Raw genomic sequence first — 16,437 nt, forward strand, 5'->3', positions numbered from 1 at the left:
ATACCACGGTAGCTTTGATTTGCATTTCTCTAATAATGAGTGATGTTAAGCATCTTTTCATGTGTTTATTAGCTTTGTCTAAGTCTTCTTTGGAGACATGTCTGTTGAGGTATTCTAAGGTGGACTATTATTTCACCATTCATTATATTGGTGAGGAAATAGAAGCTCAGAGAATTAATGGCTTATCCAAGGTCATAAGGCTAGTAGTAAACAGCAACTGACAACCTGATGCTACTATTTCTCACTAATACTTCAAATTCTCTCCATTCTGCTATTGTTTTAGATGTTCTTCTTTGCTCCAAACTGATTTTTGAACCATTTTCTGAACATACTACACATTATCTCCACTTTCCATCTCTGGTCTCATTTTGGAATTCCCTTATTGTTCTCATCAAGTCAAATACTACTCTACTGTGTTCTTTCTTCTACTCTGGATATCAGCAATGCCTGCCACTTGCATGCCACTTTTCAGATTACACTGTGTTTTAAAACATATTTTATTTGGATCTTAAAAATATCTGATGAAGGACTTCCCTGATAGTCCAGTGGCTAAGACTCCAAGCTCCCAATGCAGGGGCCTGGGTTTGGTCCCTGGTCAGAGAACTGATGCTACATGCCAAAGCTAAGGATTTGCATGGTGCAAATAAAAGATCCCACATGCTGCAAGTAACACCTGGTGCAGCTAAATACAAAAATTAGACAATCTTCTGAAGTAGATGAGGAAATTCTTCAAAGACCAAGGAAAACAAAGATCAGAGAAACTAAGTGGCCTAATAGGGCCTAAAAATCAGACACTCTGAATTAATCCTCTCCTCATTTTACTATTAACCTATGCTGCCTTTCCTCCCCTGAACTCCTATACCATTTTCTGTCTTGACCAATGATCTGGCATATGACACCATACCAATTTAGGTTTACCAGATGTATGTCCTATCTCTCCAAGGATAATTCCAGTATATATTTGGAATCAATGATACCCATGCTCTTTAAAAATCATTTTATAAATGTTTGCAGTATAAGTGATGTAAAACCAAACATATTTAAAGTGTACAATTGAAGAAAGTAGGGAAAACCACTATACCATTCAGGTATGACCTAAATCAAATCCCTTATGATTATCCAGTGGAATTGAGAAATAGATTTAAGGGCCTAGATCTGATATATAGTGCCTGATGAACTATGGAATGAGGTTCGTGACATTGTACAGGAGACAGGAATCAAGACCATCCCCATGGAAAAGAAATGCAAAAAACCAAAATGGCTGTCTGGGGAGGACTTACAAATAGCTGTGAAAAGGAGAGAAGCGAAAAGCAAAGGAGAAAAGGAAAGATATAAGCATCTGAATGCAGAGTTGGAAAGAACAGCAAGGAGAGATAAGAAAGCCTTCCTCAGCGATCAATGCAAAGAAATAGAGGAAAACAACAGAATGGAAAGACTGGAGATCTCTTCAAGAAAATTAGAGATACCAAGGGAACATTTCATGCAAAGATGGGCTCGATAAAGGACAAAAATGGTATGGACCTAACAGAAGCAGAAGATATTAAGAAGAGGTGGCAAGAATATCCAGAAGAACTGTACAAAAAAGATCTTCACGACCCAGATAATCACGATGGTGTGATCACTCACCTAGAGCCAGACATCCTCGAATGTGAAGTCAAGTGGGCCTTAGAAAGCATCACTATGAACAAAGCTAGTGGAGGTGATGGAATTCCAGTTGAGCTCTTTCAAATCCTGAAAGATGATGCTGTGAAAGTGCTGCACTCAATATGCCAGCAAATTTGGAAAACTCAGCAGTGGCCACAGGACTGCAAAAGGTCAGTTTTCATTCCAATCCCGAAGAAAGGCAATGCCAAAGAATGCTCAAACTACCACACAATTGCACTCATCTCACACGCTAGTAAAGTAATGCTCAAAATTCTCCAAGCCAGGCTTCAGCAATACGTGAACGGTGAACTTCCAGATGGTCAAGCTGGTTTTAGAAAAGGCAGAGGAACCAGAGATCAAACTGCCAACATCCACTGGATCATGGAAAAAGCAAGAGAGTTCTAGAAAAACATCTATTTCTGCTTTATTGACTATGCCAAAGCCTTTGACTGTGTGGATCACAATAAACTGTGGAAAGTTCTGAAAGAGATGGGAATACCAAACCACCTGACCAGCCTCTTGAGAAACCTGTATGCAGGTCAGGAAGCAACAGTTAGAACTGGACATGGAACAACAGGCTGGTTCCAAATAGGAAAAGGAGTACGTCAAGGCTGTATATTGTCACCCTGTTTAATTAACTTCTATGCAGAGTACATCATGAGAAACGCTGGGCTGGAAGAAGTACAAGCTGGAATCAAGATTGCTGGGAGAAATGTCAATAACCTCAGATATGCAGATGAAACCACCCTTATGGCAGAAAGTGAAGAGGAACTAAAAAGCCTCTTGATGAAAGTGAAAGAGAGTAAAAAAGTTGGCTTAAAGAAGCTCAACATTCAGAAAACGAAGATCATGGCATCTGGTCCCATCACTTCATGGGAAATAGATGGGGAACAGTGGAAATAGTGTCAGACTTTATCTTTTTGGGCTCCAAAATCACTGCAGATTGTGACTGCAGCCATGAAATTGATGCTTACTCCTTGGAAGAAAAGTTATGACCAACCTAGATAGCATATTCAAAAGCAGAGACATTACTTTGCCAACAAAGGTCCGTTTAGTCAAGGTTATTGTTTTTCCAGTGGTCATGTATGGATGCAAGAGTTGGACTGTGGAGAAAGCCTAGTGCCGAAGAATTGATGCTTTTGAACTGTGGTGTTGGAGAAGACTCTTGAGAGTCCCTTGGACTGCAAGGACAGCCAACCAGCCTATTCTAAAGGAGATCAGCCCTGGGTGTTCTTTGGAAGGACTGATGCTAAAGCTGAAACTCCAGTACTTTGTCCACCTCATGCGAAGAGTTGACTTATTGGAAGACTCTGATGCTGGGAGGGATTGGGGGCAGGAGGAGAAGGGGACAATAGAGGATGAGATGGCTGGATGGCATCACAGACTCGATGGACCTGAGTTTGAATGAACTCCGGGAGATGGTGATGGACAGGGAGGCCGGGCATGCTGCGATTCATGGGGTTGCAAAGAGTTGAACACGACTGAGTGACGGAACTGAACTGAACTGTTAGAGGAAGCACACTGACTGAAACCGCCCACTCTGGCCAGGCGCCAGAGTTAACCATTTATGTGAGTTATTTTATGACAGAGGTCCTAGTCCCAGTAAGGAACATGGCACTAATAAGTCACCACAAACTGGAAGAGTTCAGGAAAGGTCAAAAGGAAACACCATGTGTCTAATCACCTCCAAGGATAATTCTCAGTGGCATCCATCTTGGCTGAGCAATGGGTACACCACCAGGAAGAATCCTGAGTCAGAACGAACCCTACTGCTCTCCGCCTGGGTGCCCCTTCCCAGTAAATCTCTTGCTTTGTCAGTACGTGTGTCTCCTTGGACAATTCATTTCCAAGTGTTAGACAAGAGCCCACTCTTGGGCCCTGGAAGGGGCCCTGCAATACAATCAGGTCAGTTTTCACACAGATATCATCAGGATATCAAGATAAGGAACACTTCCATGACTCCTGTAATTTTCTTTGTGCCTCTTCACAATCTCTCCCACCAGCCTCTCACCTCCACTGCTAATTTGCTTTTCATTTTAGTTGCATTTTTTAGAATTTTAATATATAGAGAATCATCTGGCTTCTTTCACTGGATATAATTATTTTGAGATTCATCTATGTTGTTAGGCTCCAGAATTTTTGTTACTTTTTGTTTTCTGCTGAATACTATTCCATTGTGTGCAATTACCACAGTCTGGCTGTCACCTAACAGAGAACAAACTCTGTTTTCCCAGTTTGGGGCTATTACAAATAAAGTTGCTATGATTATTGGTGCAGTCTTCATGTAAACATACCAGCAGTTTCTTAATCATTTCTGTCTACACCATTAACATGTGCTACACTCTTATCAGTAACATTGTGTATTATAGTGCAGTGGTTCTCAACTGGGCATTTCTTTTTGGCCACAAAAAGATCACTGCTCTTTTAATTAGCATTTTATGTATCACAGGTAGTCAATTAAGTGTCTAGATCTTGCTTTCCTACAGATCCATATGCTACTTGCGGGAAAACATTGAGCCTGTGTATATTCTATAACTTCCTAACATAGATGGGGGGGGGGCATTTTTAAAAAAGTCGAATAAACGTGATTTATGGTGCTTACTTTTGGAATAAGCACATTCTTTTATGTTCATTCATATTATTGATAAAAGTACAATTATATATGACAGCAAAATAAAGCTTCAGACAAAATACCTAAAATATATACTTTAAGGAGTTTAACATACAAATATTTTAAAGTATAAAATTATAATTTTATATAAAATTAAAATACAAATATTTTATAGAAAACTTGTCAATATACATGGTTTAAGCAAGGATGGAAGAAAAAAGTTCATGCTCAAATTACACAGAAATCTGAGTGAAGTAGTGAAAATTACAAGTCACCAACTTCCTTCTCTAGAAAGTTATTGTTAAAATGTTTTTCACTATCATTTCCTTTAGAATCAAGTGTTTTGGACAAATGCTACAGAACCTCATACTTTAAATTTTGTTCTAAGAAAAACTGTCACTATGTTGTCAATCTAATCAAAAACAAATATCTGTATTTTTCCATGAGAGGAATCACACCTTTTTTTTCTGGAGTACTACATTTTTTCATATGAGTACTCATATTTGAGAGCATGAACACTAATAAAATGCATGTGATCTTCATCTGACAACAGTTTAACCCTCAAAGGTCTTCCTTAAGTCTTTATTGATTTTTTACAAATAATTCCAAATGAATTACTGTATCTGAGTTATAAAAAAAGGTCACTTTAACTTTTATAACTAGCCACTTTTTAATCAAGTAAAAATTTTAATTATTTTACTACATGAGTAAGAATGAGATTTGCCTGGAGTTAAAGCAATAAATCAATAAAACCAGTAACATTAAATTATTAGAATCTCCTCTCATTGCTGGTAACCAGAATTATGCTTATTATTAATTTCTATATCCAGGGAAAATACATTAATATACACTGAGTAACTCCCACCAAGTGTCTTTATCTCACTGTGGTCATAATTTTCAGGAAAGAATTTTTAAGATCCAGTTAAAAGGAGGAAACAAAGTTAAATTAACTTGTCCACATTACTGTAAGTAATAAAACCAGGATTTGAAGAAAGATCTGACTAAAAACACAGATTCAGTCCCTTCTCCCCAACTTACAAGTTGCCATTTACAATAATTTAACCACAGTACTTAAGGAATACCAGCAATTAACATCAAATCATTTTTACTAAAAAGAAAGCCTGAAGAAAGGGTATATCTTATTCAGTCTCTTGGATCCTTACATAAGCAAGTCAAATTTAAGTCACTTTTATAGTCAATTAGCATTTAAAGAGCTCTGTATTTCCCTAAGGAGTTTTTAAGTGTTCATACCAAGTCCTACTCTGTATGCTTTAAAATATGTACACAAGTATAGTGACTTTACCTAAAACACTTTTGCACTGCTCTCTTATGAAGTGTATCCCCTAAAAGACATGTTGAAATCCTAATCCCTAGTACCTGAGTATGTTACCTTATTTGGAAACAGGCTTTTTACAAAAGTAATCAAACTAAACTGAGGTAGTTAGGATGTACTTATATAAAGTAAAATTCAAAGACAGAGGCCATGTTAAGACTGAAATTATGCTGCCACAAGCAAAAGCAAGGAGAGAGGCCAAGAGAGCTCCTTCCCTTGTAAGTTCCTTCCCTTAAGAGGAACTAACCCTGCCAACACCAAGATTTCAGACTTTCTAACCTCCAGAGCTGAGACAAAATTTTCTCTTTAAGCCATCCGGGTTGTGGTTCTTTTGCTAGAGCAGCAGGAGCAGACAAATATGTGTCTGTTTTTCGAAATACTGTAAAATAGAACTACATTAAATTTCAAGGGACTAACAGACATTTCAGCTAAATGGAAGAGAGACTAGGCTTCCCTGACAGCTCAGTTGGTAAAGAATCTGCCTGCAATGCAGAAGACCCCGGTTCAATTCCTGGGTTGGGAAGATCCTCTGGAGAAGGGATAGGCTACCCACTCCAGTATTCTGGTCTGGAGAATTCCATGGACTGTATAGTCCATGGGGTCACAAAGACTCGGACATGCCTGAGCAACTTTCACTATCATTTGAAAAAGCAAGCCTAACTACATGCACTTTATAAGAAATCTACTTTAAATAAAAAAACAAAGAGGTATATTAGAAGATATACCATGCAAACTGTAAGTACTGGAAGGCAAGAATTGGCTATCCCTAATATGAGACAAAGTATACTTCATGACAAAAAGTACTACCAGTGACACAAAATCATTGGTACCCATTTCAAGGTATGTTCACCAATTGGACCATAAAACAAATCTTAATAAATTTTAAAAGAATGAATGCACCCAGAGTGTGCTCTCTAATCACAAATTAAAAAATTAGAAATCAATGAGCTATCAAGAAAATTCCAGGTATTTTAAATAACACACTTCTAAATAACCCATAGTAATGAAGGAATCAACAAAGGAAATTAGAAAGCTTTGTTTTGTTTTGTTTTGTTTTTGCCACAGAGCATGTGGGATCTTAGTTTCCCAACCAAGGACCAAACCCACGGCCCTTGCCTTGGAAGCACAGAGTCTTAACCACTGGATCTGACAGGGAAATCCCTGAAAAGTATTTCTAACTGAGTAATATTGAAAATACAACATTATCAACACTTGTAGAATGCAGCCAAAGTAGTGCTTAGAGTAAAATTTATAGCTTTAAATGTATACAAAGAGAAGATGGTCTACAAATCAGTGACCTATCCCCACACACTTTGCCATTTCACGTTCATTAACGTGACTACTATAAAAGACAAAATAATAGAAGGTAAGTGTTGCCAAGGATGTGGATAAAGAACCCGAGTGCACTGTTGGTGGGAATGTAAGTATAGACATTATGTAAAATTTACTCAAAGAAATTAAACAGAGAATTACCATATGATACAGCAATTCCACTTCTGGGTATATACTCCAAAGAACTGAAAGCAGAGACATGAACATATACTTGTAACATGAATGTTCATAGGAGCATTATTCACTATAGCCCATATCTATCAACAGATAAATGGATAAACAAACTGTGGTATATATATATAATGGAATATTATTTAGCCTTAAAAAGGGAGAAAATTCTGATATATGCTATGATATGGATGAACCTTGAGGATATTACACTAAGTGAAACAACCCAGTTTAAACAAATACAGTAATACATACCATCCACTCACATTCACAAGTCTTCTTTCAGGAAAATGAGAAAAAGAGATTTGGATTCAGGTACCAAGACACTCATTCACATACACACACATACCCTCAAGATAAAAGCAACTGCAAAAGACCCACTTTGACAAAACAGTCAATCTATTAGGGGCCTTTGCCTTCCAGATCTCAGGGAGTATCAACTGATACATTTTCTTTCATTTACAAAGCATAGCTAAAGATCTCTTAAGTTTTGCAAATAACTCCAGGGAACTGTAAGATGAAATAAAAACTCTGATCATCTACACTTAATTATTCATGGCTGGTGTCACCAATTAACAAGCAAACAGCAATTCAAATTGTTCTCTCAGTGTCACAGTTCCCTAGCACCCAAAAGGGGAGGATCCTAACCAATGCCCCATTGCAGATAAAGCTGAAGGAATGACCGAGGATAGTTCAAAAGGGAAAATCCTAACCTGTGGTTTCGCTGCACCACAGGCGAAACCTAAGCAATAAAAAAGCTGGTATTGTCATATCCAAGACCTGTTATTCACCAAAGATGTCTTAACTGGCCAATGCAGGTACTAACACACATACAAACAACAAACACATTGCCCCACAAAGAAATAATCAGACGAAGAGCAGCCCAGAAAAAAGGGACCATATATAGCTTATCCCAAAGTCACATACACAAAAACATAAATAACAACTAAGCTATGGTAACACAGAAAATCAGAAGAGGTGTAGTTGAAAATTCCACTTCCACTCCCAAATGGAGGCCTTCAAACAAATTGGCAAGCCTAGCTCTGGAAAAGCAAATGAACCGGTTCCTAAATCAGGCAGTCTCACAATTCCTCTCTTCAACAGGGTACGCCAATCAAATGCAAGACAAACTGACTTGAGAGAAAGCCCAAATTGAGGCCAGCTGTATACACCAGAGTGACTTATCCTCAAGTGGCTCACTTCCCGCCTAGGAAGCACTCCAAATGTGAAACAGGAGGGAAGGTGGCAGGGCACAGCCTTTAAAAGAACGACACAGCCTGAGGACATGACATAAAGCAAGTAGGTCCAAGGTGACAGACAAGTCTACTTCCTCTAGACACTAAGCCTCACTCACTATAACAATCAGCACGCTAAATGAAACATCTACAGGCACCAAGATAGTTCCAAGTGTGTCTGTGTCTGTTAGTTGCTCAGTTGTGTCCAACTATTTGTGGCCCCACGGACTGTAGTCTGCCAGGCTCCTCTGTCCATGGGATTTTCCAGGCAAGAATATTGGAGTGGGTTGCCATGCCCTTCCCCAGGAGATCTTCCTGATCCAGGGATCGAACCTAGGTCTCTGGCACTGCAGTCAGTTTCTTTACCATTTGAGCTACTTGGGAAGCCCCCAAGATAGTTCCAAGGCTGACTATAAAGCCCAAAAAGTGGGCAGTGGCCCAGTTCTTGGAACTTTCTGACTCTTTTCCAAAATAGCTGGAATAATCCTCCCACTCATTAGCCTAATGAAATTATCCAGCCTCCAAAACTAAACATGCCACATTTCATAGAGGACAGTTCCGAATAGGGGCTAACCTGGCAGCTCAGTAGTAAGAATCCACCTGCCAGTGCAGGAGACACAGGTTCAATCCCTGATGCAGGAAGATACCCTGCAGAATGAAATGGCAACCCACTTCAGTATTCTTGCCCGAAAAATCACCATGGAAAGAAGAGGCTGGTGTGCTATATAGCCCATGGAGCTGCAAAGGCTCTGGACACGACTCAGCAACTAAAAAACAACAAAGTTCTGAACAGGCTTGCTTGCTAACAGTAGGTGATAATCAGATACTTAGATTAAGATGTGAATTAAGGGAAAATCATTTTTAAAAAGAATTACATTGTTTCAGAAGCCAGAGGCTAGTAGTTCCACAAAATCTTGATTCCAAAGATTCAAACTCTTCGTTATATGTAACCCTAAGTTGTTTGTAAGCTGAATGCATCAAAAACTGTTAAAACCAAGTAAATAACAAATCATGTCAACATTAAAAAAAAAACAACAAAAAACAAAACCAACCTACATATACCATTTAATACCTATAGAAGGATTAACAGTACAGAATATTGAAACTGGGGTATCAAACGTTTATAAAGGTTTTTTTTTTTAAGCTATACAATTACTAAAATGGAAGAATATTCAATATGGAGACAGAAATGATGTTCTCCTAGAAAACTGAGACGTTAGTTTAAGTTTCATTCATCAATTTTCACTCTTATAAGACAGAATTCAGAGAAGGAAATGGCAACCCACTCCAGTGTTCTTGCCTAGAGAATCCTGTGGACAGAGGAGCATGGTGGGCTGCTGTCCATAGGGTCGAAGAGTCGGACACAAGTGAAGCAACTTAGCACGCACCATGGGAGAAGGAAATGGCAGCCCACTCCAGTAGTCTTGCCTGGAGAATCCCAGGGACAGGGGAGCCTGGGGGGCTGCCATATATGGGGTCACACAGAGTCGGACACGACTGAAGTGAATTAGCAGCAGCAGCAGCAAGACAGAATTATCAATGTGAAGGATCACAATGATGTAAGTCAGTGATTTACTCCATAATCAGTTACGTAAAAATGTGCTGGCTGAAGTCACCTTTGGCACTAATAATAATGTTAGTGAAGAAAGTGCCCATCAAGCAGGAGTGCAATATAAATTTAATGCATCTTTATCTTTTTAAAGGCACATATACAATCACTATTTTTAGATGCCGTGACTAAAAATCCAGAGATTTCCAGCTCATTATGAAGTATTTCTGATATAAAGAACAAAGGAAAAAACGAAAGTGGCTTTCAGTTTAATAGGAGATAAATTTCAAGAAATCAGTCAAGATACAGGAAGAACTGTTTCAATCATGAATGTGGTGGTTGCATTAAGACATCCCATTATAGCACATATAAAGATATGCTCACTTGTAGTCTACAAAATGCCAGGAAACCACGGTGGGGTGGGGGTGGGGTGGAATATATGTATTTCTATATACATGCACACACATATTCAATATGAAATCTCTTTACAATAATCTCTGATGCTTCACCATTATCAGTACCAAGAGAATTCTATCCTTTACAAGGCTAGAAAATAGACTTCCTCAAAGTTTAAAACCTCCAACATTATGGAAAATTTCAGATGCAATCTTCAGTGCTGCTGTAGGACTAATGTCAGTCATGTATTTCTTGTGATTCATGCTGAATGAAAATATATCCAATTTTATGACACATATTTAATGTGAGATGCAGTAATGTGTTAAGTGCAACACTGAAGATGGACTTTAGTTTGACACGTGGATATCACTTTACTTGTTTGCAAAGATACAAGTGGCAATAACAAAGGGTTAAAGTGGGATCTGAATGAGATGATGAATGAAATATTTAGCATAGTGATACCTTTTCGAAAGGCTCAACAAATGCTGGCAATTCTCATAACTGTATTAGCCCACTCAGTCTACCAAAACAGTTTACAGCTGCTATGTGAGAATATATACCTATGCTACTGTTTGTGGCACTTTTTCATCACTTTATGTTTCCTAATAATCTTTAGCAGTATATTTTACCAAGATTAAAGACAGGATGAAGGCAAATGGGCCCAGTGCATATGCATTGCTCATTTTCCCACTCCATTCCCTGAGGAAAGAAATGTTTGCTCTGTTAACAAAAGCAGTGGTGGTGTACAGAGGGAACACACCGTGGCTCATCTTTTCCTGGGTGACAGGCAGCTGATAAACTGTGTAATTGTATTCTCACTTCAGACCATCATTGACTGCTCCTTCTTAAATCCTCATTTGAAGGCATAATTATAGATTCTATTACATTTTGCCCAATAAAAAGAAAGTGCTATCTTCACTGATCACACATCCAAATACCTTTTATATCTGCAGATAGCATATGTGTGTCAGTTCTGTTGTGTTACATGTAAGTAGATGCATTTATAAAACTATCAAGTGCCTGCCTCTTTGAAGACATGATTTTCAGAATTCCCTGGTGGCCTAGTGGTTAGGATTCCAGGCTTTTGTTGCCAGGGCCCAGGTTCAATACCTGGTTGGGGAACTAAGATCCCACAGGCCACGTGGCCAAAAGAAAAAAGAAGAATTGACCCATCAATAAAGAGATTTTTCAAAGTAAAGCTTGCAAAAATAAGCCTGAAATCTGCTTCTCTGCTCACCTCTAAAGATTAGTCTAGTCCTTTCTCTTTGCCAGAGAAATTGGAATCTAATTGCAAAACATAAATGTACTCCAATATCACTTCACGTTAAGTAACACACTCTGTCCACTGTTAATCCTCCTACAGTGAAGATATGTGAGTCTATTAGATATTAAAAGGTATGACAGAGTTAAATAACACTTCATTTTAAAACTAACTCAGGTAAGGCTTCTTTAAGAATACTTTTAAAATATTTGACTTCTGAACTTTGTATATAGTTTACATGGCCTTCCCTGGTAGCTCAGCTGGCAAAGAATCTGCCTGCAATGCAGGAGACCCCTGTTTAATAACTGGGTCGGGAAGATCCCTTGGAAAAAGGATAGGCTACCCACTCCAGTATTCTTGGCTAGAAAATCCCCACGGACAAGCCCCCTGGCGGGCTATAGTCCATGGGGTCACAAAGAGTCAGACATGACTGAGCGACTAAGCACATATAATTTATATACTCAAAAATAAAATTTAAAACGGGAATCCTTCAATACTGCTGCTGGGAAGGTAAACTAGTGCAGCCACTATGGAGAACAGTATGGAGGTTCCTTAAAAAAGTAAAAACAGAGTTACCAAATGATCCTGCAATCCCACTCCTGGGCATGTGTCTGTATTCAATGTAACACTATTTACAACAGCCAACACAAGGAAGCAACCTAAATGACCATGGACAGGTAAATGGATAAAGAAGGTGTGGTATGTGCACATGTGCGCACACAATGGAATATTACTGAGCCATGAAAATGAATGAAATAATGCCATGAACCTAGGGAAGTAAGACGGAGAAAAACAAAATATCATATATCACTTACATGTGGAATCTAAAAGTGATATAAATGAACTTATTTACAAAACAGAAACAGACTCACAAAAAACAAACAAAACTTATAGCTACCAAAGCGGGGAGGAAATTAGGGGTTTAGTATTAACAGATATACACTACTAGATATAAAATAAACAAGGACCTACTGTATGGTACCGGAAACTATATTCAATATCTTGTAATAATCTATAAAGGAAAAGAATTTGAAAAAGAATATATATATGTGAATCACTTTGCTGTGTACCTGAAACTAACAAGTTTCAAATCAACTATACTGCAATAAAAAGTTGTTTCTTTTGGAAAATTAAATAAAAAAGAAAACCATAAAATAAAAAATGGAACCAATGAACCATATCAAATTGGCAGGATAACCAGAGAAAGTACTTCAAGTGACTTCTGAACACAGAAAGTACTCTGATTACACAGCCTTCATGCAATATATTCTAACGACAAGAATAAATGCAAAGAAATCTTAAAACTTTACTCAGAAGTTTACTGCTAGTAGTGATATTGGTAAAATATTGAAATGATTTTAAGTACATATAGTAGGATATGGCAAGAATGTTCATTTTATTAGGAACTAAGATTTTCGTTTAAGATGAGAGACAAAGAAAAGAAAAACCTGCTATGTTAAATCTGAATTGGATATATCCCTATGAATTTGCTTAAACAAACAAGCAAAACACCATTTTTTGTTTTCCCTTCTCAAAGGGCCTTGATGCAGTGACACTCCAGCAGAATGAATATGCCAGTCAGATCCTGGTTTCTATACACCATTTCTCACTAAAAAGAGTCAAGACTTCTTGGATGAAAAGCCCATTCCAGATCTGGAACAAGGAAAGTAACAAGGTAAGCCTGGAATATTCTGCACCAGAGAGTGTTCCAAGACTAATGGTGAGCAGGAGCATTAAAAAGACACAGGAACCAACTTGAAAGGGTTTTACTGTCCAAATTTGGGACAGTTTGATCGTCGAAAAGAAAAACGACTGTAATGGTTATATTTTAAAAAAAATCAAAACTCATCAGTCCATAGTATTCCCCCAAAAAAGAAGAAAAAAAATCTAATTTACCACCATTATGCAATGCACGCAGTGGGGGTGACTAACTCCCCAACTCTTTACCCTGAATATTGGTAAATAAAGGGAGGACACTAACATTTTTAGGAGAAAGTTCAGTTCACTCCTAGTTAATGAAAGAAATCTTGACAGAAAATCTCCAATAAAATAACTGATTGAAGCAACAGTCATCGATGGGTGCTATCACAGAGCAAAAGGTACCCAGAAACAGGTTGTTTGCTTGGGGTCAAGATATTACCCCAAGATCATATACAAATCACAAATAGGCAAACCAAACTGTTATAGTAAATCTGGTAGTCACCACTTTGAGCAAGTGGTCACATTTAGTATCTTTAATAGTGTAGCATGATGTAACATAAAAGTACATAGGTATATGGCATCATCTATGAAATATTCTTGCCAAATAAAAGTTTTCCTTAAACTAATCTAGCTTTTCTTTAGACCTAACTTCCAGTAACAGGAAAATTAGGAGGACAGAGGATTACATTAAATGACACCATTAGGAAACGGACAAGTCCCAAAAGTGGGAGCATTCTTATAAAGCAAGTGGTTTGGTTCACTGGCAGAATGAAAAAAGATGGGTACTGGTCTTAAAAAAAAAAAAAAAGGATCCAAGGCATAATTAACAAATACAAAGCGTGAATCTTAACTGAATACAGCTGGGGGGTGGGGTGGGGGTTGATTTCCCAAAGAGACCCCAGATATTTGCATATGGATTGCTAATTTAGAAAAGTCTTGATAATGATATTGGGGTCAGTATAACCGCAGGAGGAAATATTGGGAGTGTCATGGTGTTTGCAATTTACTTTCAAGTGATTACACACAGAAAGGGGGGGACAACATGGCAGAAATGTCAATCACAGAACCTAGGTACTGGCATATTCCTTGAAATTTTTCCTCAATTTCAAAGACTGATTATTTTTCATAAATAAGTGTTAAAAAAAAAAAAGTGTACCTGTACTGAAGGTACAGTAGAAAACACACGTACACTGAAAATATATCTGGGTATAAATCTCACCTTTATCACTAGTTGTGTGGCCTAAAGCAAGTTACTTAACATTACTTAAGTTTGTCTCACCTGTAAAACTCAAGTAATAATATCTAAGTCATTAGGTTGTTCTGCAAATCAGATCAGATATGGAGAAGGTTCTCATAATTAATTAATGCAAACACTGTAAAATACAAGACAACAAAACATTCCCTTCATTATTGCCATATTCTATGATTAGGAAACTACATCAGGTAAAATTAAATATCCATTGGCAGTCCAAGGGAAGTAATGGGAGCAACTGACTGTATAATTGAAGATTTACACAGTATTTTTTTTAATGCAGTAATTCCAACTGAAACCCTCTAGACAAAAAAAATCTACCTATCCAAACTATTAGTAGCTCTCAAATTGTGAAGTCTACTTTTGGTATTAGCCTCTATCCGAATAAAACAGTAAGAAAATAATTGGAAGTTAGAATGTCTTCTTGACCAAAATCTATAATTCACTTAGATGCCGAAAAAAATGTAAGCTTTGGCCTTCATTTCTATAATTAAGTTCCAATAAGGCAAACCATTATTAGGCTTTATTCTAAATTCTGGTTAAGCTTCAAACCTCTAACAAGCATGCAGTTTCCTTCCAACGTACTCATCATTTCACTCGCAGGTAACCCTTTTCTGGTTAGGCCAGCAGAAAACGACTAGATGCAGACTGTGCCCCAGGTAGGGAAGAAAAAAGGTTTTCGTTTTTTAAATAAATGCCACGCTTTTCTTTTCAATACGAAAGAAAAAGAAGCGGGGGATGAGGGGGGAGCTGTGTGTCTCGGCTCGACCAGGTGAGACGCTAGCACCCCGCCTCCTCAGGGTCAGGGTGCTGAGCACACGCGCGCGCGGTCGAGGGGCGCCCTGGGAGATCCGGGCAATTTCTCCCAGACGGCGGGGCGCAGGGCCAATCTCCTCCCTGAAGGCTTAGACGCCTTTGAGGGGAACCTGCGGGGTGTCTCCCGGGGCGGATGGGGGTGACGAGACCCGACGTTCCCTTCCGCCCAGCACCCAGATGGGGGGCCGCCCGAGGGCGCGGGCGGCGAGGAGGGGCCGGCCTTGCCCTCCCTTCCCGGTTACCTGCGGGCGGCGGTGCCGGAGGCCGGAGGCCTGCTGCTCCTCCTCCTCCTCCCCGCCAGGCTGAGGCGGCGAGGTGGCGGCGGCCCGGGGGGAGGGGGCGGAGCGCGCGGCCCGCTGCCTCTCTCCTCCCCCGGGAGGCGGAGGGGACCCTATCTCGGGCCGCCGCGCCTAGGCCCGTGGACAGCCTGCGGCAGGGGCATGGCAGCCCCCAACGGCGGCAAGCCTGCGAGGTGCGAGAGTGCGAGGCGGAGGGAGGGGAGCGCTCCGGGGGCCTGAGGGGAGGAGCGAGGGGGCCCGGCGAGCCACGCGCGGGCGGCCGTTGGGGGCGGTTGGCCGAGGGCAGGCGGCGGTTTGGGGAGCGCGGCGACGGCTCGCGTTTTCCCGGCGGGGCGGGGTGGGGAAGGGGAAGGGGAGTGAGGGGGAGGGAGGGGGAGGTTGGGAGGGAGCCGCCGCCGCGCGCGTGCGGGCCGGCGCCGCCGCCGTTGCCACTCGGCTCACTCCAGCCTGTTTGGGGGCACTTTGTTTGTGTCCCACAATGCTCTGCGCGGGCGGCCGGGCTGGGGAAGGGGAGGGCAAGTGGGCGGGGCGCGAGCGAGCTCGGGGGCGGGGCGCGAGCTCGGGGCGGGGGAGACGCGGGTACTGCGCAAGCGCAGAGGAGGCCGCTCCCGGTATCCGTTACTTCAACCGTGTGCGACTCAGTCTCCTGAGGCAGCCGGGTTCTGATACGGGCGGTCCATCTTCACAAGTGCCGAGTTACCTTTACCCGCCACCTGGCCAATTCGTCCTTCCTGTGCTCGTTCGCTTAGCCGGCTTCTCGCTCAACCTGACAAGCATTTCTGGGCAAGGTTCACAGCTATTGCTTTTTTTTTTTTTTCCTTCTTTGAACTAAAACCGAAA

General features: G+C 40.3%; 1 protein-coding gene across 5 annotated transcripts in view; it reads right to left on the bottom strand.

The window, feature by feature from the left end:
• ZBTB44 (zinc finger and BTB domain containing 44) overlaps positions 1–15,719 on the bottom strand; it is a 52,944-nt gene extending 37,225 nt beyond the window's left edge. For all 5 annotated transcript variants that reach the window (XR_008201504.1, XM_052661746.1, XM_052661745.1 and 2 more), the window contains exon 1: positions 15,541–15,719. The gene's annotated coding sequence lies outside the window, so the exon portion shown is untranslated. The remainder of the gene's footprint in view (positions 1–15,540) is intronic.
• Between the last annotated feature and the right edge of the window lie 718 nt (positions 15,720–16,437).

The sequence above is a fragment of the Budorcas taxicolor genome, chromosome 25 (genome assembly GCF_023091745.1).
Source record: "Budorcas taxicolor isolate Tak-1 chromosome 25, Takin1.1, whole genome shotgun sequence".
NCBI classification, from domain to species: domain Eukaryota; kingdom Metazoa; phylum Chordata; class Mammalia; order Artiodactyla; family Bovidae; genus Budorcas; species Budorcas taxicolor.